Genomic DNA, 5825 nt, shown 5'->3' with positions numbered 1-5825 from the left:
CAATCGAAATGTAATTTAATGGATAAAAAAAACTCAATGGAAAATGATTAATTCTCAACTAAATAGCATAAAAAACTTCTTAATCATGAGATGATAACATATAAAAAAATCATAATTTTAAGAGGATTTTTTGATTATTTTTCACTGCATACTTAAAACCAAAAGTCTTCATTTTTATATTATTCTCTCTCATCATTTATCAATCCCATATTTTGTTTTATTTTATTTTGAATGTATCACTTGAGAATTATATTTTGACAAAGAGTTGTTTACATCTAATTTCTGATCATTGAAACTTTCAAAGGCTAGATATACCTATTTAGTCAACATGTTAACCGATTGTATTACGCATCCAGCTTCACCTTATCATTTTATTTTCAACCCCCATTTTACTTGGATGAGGATTCCCTAAAGTTGGGGAATTTGACTAATCAAGTTAAGAAAATCATAACCCTTGCATTAAAACCAAATGTCAAGATTTAAATATCTTATTTGAATATTGTTCCTTGATTTTAATCCAAGAACCATGATTCTCCTAACTTTACCTCTTAAGTTATTTTCAACTTTAGGGGATTCCCATCCTTTTTACTTTCTAAAAAAAAATACTCCGACTACGAATCCATCTAAACCACCATGCCCACCAATCCACCACCGTCATTACCAGCTTACAAATCATCCTTTTTCTCTCCCTTTCTTTTTTATCCTCTTAAAAGAGTTCTTTTTGACCGGGAACATCTGATTTGGCTGGATTTTGACCGGTGTTGAACGATTATTTCGGTGGTTCCAGCTGGCTCATATCCTCAGACCCCCGATCCCGAGTTAGATTCCGATATCTCAGCTAGGCACGGCTCACCACGCGTTGAAGATCTGATGAGCGTCTAATTTGTGATAAAAAGCCCTATCGAAAGGCCTCATTTCTATGTCTAAAATGAGTTAATATTCCGGAACTATCGGTACTTAATGAGTCGTATGTTTATGCAGGTTCACGAAATATGCAAGAGAAGGTAAATGACATCAAGTAACTCAAGATGAAGGCCTATAAAGTTACAAGACACAAGGAGGTGATTCAGGAGCCAAACGAAGACGCACGAGAAGTAGCAGCAGCTGCCAGCGCCGCTGGGCGACCTAGATTAGCAACCAACTTTTACCATTACATAAGTCGAATTAACCCTCAAAACCCTAAAGAGAGAGCCGATTCAGCAGCCCTAGCCGCCCATATTCAACCCTAGGTCAACTTTGCAGATTCCAAGGAGGTTTTGGAGCTTCTAACACCTTCTGATCTTCATCCTCAACCTAGATCTACTCTTTTACTTTACTTTCAGTTGGTAAACAATGTCTTTCATCTTTCCAGACTTTGTTATTCCTTTAATAATGTCAGGCTAAAGGCTGAATACTTGTTTGGATCAATGTGATCACGTAGACGCTTATTGTTTTACTTTATCTATTCTAATCTTTTGGAGTGTATTTTAGTGTTTACCGTATATCCATGTTTTACTAGTTCTTCATATTATTATCGTAACTATATTGGAATATATTAGTTTAATTCTGATGGTTGTCTATGAACATACACTAGGTTTAATATGCTAGGATGGAAAACACTAGTCGGTCTATAACCAGTTGTAAGAAGTGATAACTTGTAACCGAGGGATCCAAAACCATAGTAATTAGGATGAATAGAACATGATGCTTAACAATGTCAAACGCCAATGTCAAACGCGAATACACGATCCTTTGACTTGGAAACGAGCATTGAGGTTACCGGAGATAATTACTATCTGGTCATGGCTTAAGAGCCGGGTAACTAAAAGATGAATTAGTAACACAAACTTTAGGTCCTTAATGCTTAAACAATGAATCTAACGAGAATTTGTTTATATGTTAGTGTGAGTCTAGCGACAGCACTAGTAATTAGGCAAAGTGAATTTAACGAGAATCTGAGCCGTGGTTAAGTTTCCAACAATCTAGCAAATAAGTAGAATAGTATTTGATCGTACCATGAGATCGGAGATGCCAAACAAGTATTTTAATTTAATTACTGTTATTTGTTTTTTCAAACTATTTTCAGACTAAGCCTCTCGTTGAATAAGCGATTGCGGATTCTATTTACTTTTCAGTATTTTAATTAGTTTAATAGGAAATCGTAACAACCCCACAAACGCTAGAATTACACATATTATTAGATTAGGTAGTGCAAGCGTCCCTGCGAACGATCTTGTTACTTATCACTTGACTATACTACACTGACTGAGTTCTTTGCTCGTATGTGTGTGTTTTTTCAGATAATTACTTGTACAACAATTTTATAAATTTAAAAGCTAAAATAAAAACACCATCAAGGTGGTGGCTAAAGGTGAAAGTGACGACGGTGGTTGAAGGTAGTTTTAGACGGCGATGGCTGAAATGATGTACAAAACAGTGGTTAGAGGTGGTTGAAGATGACGGTGGGTGGAGGTGGTCGTAGCCGGTGGTGGTTGGTGGTTAGTGTAAGTGGCAGTGGCTGAAGGTGGTTGTAGATGAGAAATTATAATTGGAAAGAAGGGGTATTTTTGTCAGTTCAAATCATTTTTTTAAAAAAGGGTTATGCTTTATTCGGTACGAGTTATATGTCGCGCAATGTGATGGCAAAGGTGGTAGTGGCACGGGGTGATGGGGGTAGCGGCGGTGGCGATGGTGATCAAGTGGTGGGGGCGGCAATAATGAATGCAAAAATAATTGATGTTGAATGAGGTAGTGTAGTTTTTTTAAGGATTGAGAGATTTATGTTGTATATTATTAAATGTACAGTATTGTAAATATATTAGGTAGAAATGTTTAAATTAATGAATAAAGAGGATGAATATTTTAACTACTTTAATTCTTTAATTAAGATCGTAGAAAGAAAGATTTGTATTATGAATAAATATTAGATGGATGTCTATATATGGTAACTAGATATTTGTATTGTATTTAGAGATTTGTTTCTTGGAGAAGACTCTTCCTTTGTATCTAAATAAACATATGTATTGGTGATGTTAATAATAGATTTCTCCATTGTCTCTACTTCTCTTGTCTTTTTTATTGTTCTGTTTCTTTCGTTTTACAACACAACACGAGTTTCTAACCCTAAAATTAAAATTTTGGCCGAACAAACTTCTGAGGTACTATCTTTTACATTGAGTCAACTTTTTGATCTTCTTGTTGGTCGTTGCTCCAATACTAAAATTTGAGGTACAAAAGTTTTCAACACCACAAGATTGAAAGTTTAATTGTTAATTTTTGATATCATCATATCATAGTTAATATATATCCATAGTTTATTAACATCTTTGATAGCATAATTAGGGTTGCTCGTTTTTCAACAAAGTTTTATTATTTATATTTTATTTTTTATTTGCATATATATATTTCTTTTGTGAATGACCAGATGGGTTATTAAAAATTTTGAGGCAATTGTGTATACTCTATTTATTTTATAGTCACAAATAAAAAAAAAAACTTTCACAATGGTAACATATTTTCATCCGGTTCACACTTGATTGGCTAATTAATCAGGTGCTTTAAATCCTTGAAATTTTCTTTATTCTGTACTTCAACCGATTTGAGTTTACTATGAATAATTGATTTTGAGATCATTTTTTTTTCTGGCATACTTTAATTGTTGTATCCTTTATTTAATATATAGTCAAAGTGATATATTTAAAATAATTTTGTTATCATTTAATCAGCCGTCATGTATTAATAAATATCTATACTCCTTATTAAAAATTATCCACCCATATTGAATGTTTACAATATTTGGGACATGTGATTTTACGTTTTTGTCCTTCCTCACCCCTTTAGTCTTCCCTCTCCCAATAAATAAAAATACCCTTCATCAAAAGCAGACACATTAAGTCGTTAAACATTAATATCTATCTTCTCTATACCCTAAAATACACACAACACATTCATATGGAGTCGGCAATTATGACGGTACAACGTCTATTCATATAGATCCTGATGAAGCAAAAGTCGTAATTAACGAGATCCAAAGATTTAAAGATCAAGAGGAGGTCATAATTAACGATATTAAAAGACTTTAAGATTTCAACAATCGAAACTCTTTCAATGATATCCGCTGCAACGGACGGGTATCATGCTCGTAGTTACTCATCCATGTTAAAATTTAAGATTTATGTTGGTGGATATCCATTATTATTATTATTATTATTATTATTATTATTATTATTATTATTATTATTATTATTATTATTATTATTATTATTATTATTATTATTATTATAGCTTTCAATTTTAATAACTAAGATTAAGATGTTTTTGATGATTTTCTTGGTGAGATTTATAGTTAAGGAAAAAAAATATTATATATACCAAATATATATGCGCATATATATCTTCAAGATAGGGAGCAGTTTGATTTGATTTTAGGTAGTTTAGAAAGCAATTGAGACAAAGTGTGGAGTTGCTGTCACTTAACGACGTACATAATCAAGTTTTGATTTTGGCAAGTTTTCGGTAACTAAACTATTGAGGTAAATCTATGACCAATAAACTTTGAGGTACGATCTACATCTTCTATATATTTAATTATTCCATGATTCGATATAAGCTTTTGATTTTAAACTAGATTGAGGTAAACTATTTTTTTTTTTTCATCTGAATTTTTTTATTTATACTGATATATGCACGATTTTATTATGTCTTAATTTATAATATAAAACTTAAGTGCAATGAATCATTATTGTTGTGTTACATGGATCGAAATATATGCATATAGACTACTAGATTAATTATAACTTTTATTATAACAAAGTTTTGTAAAGATGAGTATGACTAAATTTGATGTTAATGTCAGAGTTGCATGGAAGATTTATATTATTATTGTTCTTGGACGAACATAATATATCCAAGTATATGTTCTAAGTTAATTATCAATCAATTATATTCGATGGAATAAAAGTGTGATCACGAAACTAAAAATCTACATATATTATATTATACGTGAACTTATATTGGTTCTGTTTACAATGCAAATTAAGTTTAGTATATTTTGTGACCATTAATTGTTCATATTCTAGGTTTAGTATATATATGTAGCCCATATATTGTTAATTAGTTTCTATTTTTATCTGAGATTGATGTATACTGGTATAAAATTTATACATGATAAGTCTAAATGGTTGAAAAGGTTAGCGTAAGTTAAATATGTCAAATTTTTGACGACGTGAGTTGCTATTATAGACCAATATGTTCAATTAGAAGATTAAGTAGCGTATGTATGTACTAGAGGGATACCCACGCGTTGCAGCGGCACTTCTGGAAAAAAAAAAAGACTGTTAAATGTGGGGTATCATGAACAAAAAATAATGGGTTGTATTGAATAGAAATACACGTAATGCGGCTAATAATTTTAATCGAATATAAAAATTAAACTGAGATCTTGTTTTCTACATCAACTAACCCTTATCAATCCAGCGTTATAAAGATTAAAATGGAATTGAAAAAAAAACTACTTTCAATCTACATGACTGTACATAGTGAACAACTTGCAAACATCAACATACCACAATATCCATTACCTAAATGTACAAACTTCTCTATTCCAAAAAATCAATGATAGATACGTAGATGCATAAGGTTTTTTTAAGGGTATTTTAGAAAGTTCAGGAATAAAGTGTTTGGAAAATTGTAAGTTATAAGGGTAAAATAGGGAATTTAAAGGTAGAGTGTTTAATTTGGGGAAGGGGTGGTTTGTTTATATATGGAGTGTAGATATAAAATATATTGTTGAATACATTTATTATAGTTTATTTGTCTTTGGTTGTATTCTGTATAGTATGTGAGAA

The sequence above is a fragment of the Erigeron canadensis genome, chromosome 9 (genome assembly GCF_010389155.1).
Source record: "Erigeron canadensis isolate Cc75 chromosome 9, C_canadensis_v1, whole genome shotgun sequence".
Classification (NCBI taxonomy): Eukaryota; Viridiplantae; Streptophyta; class Magnoliopsida; order Asterales; family Asteraceae; genus Erigeron; species Erigeron canadensis.
Note: the sequence above shows the minus strand (reverse complement) of the source record.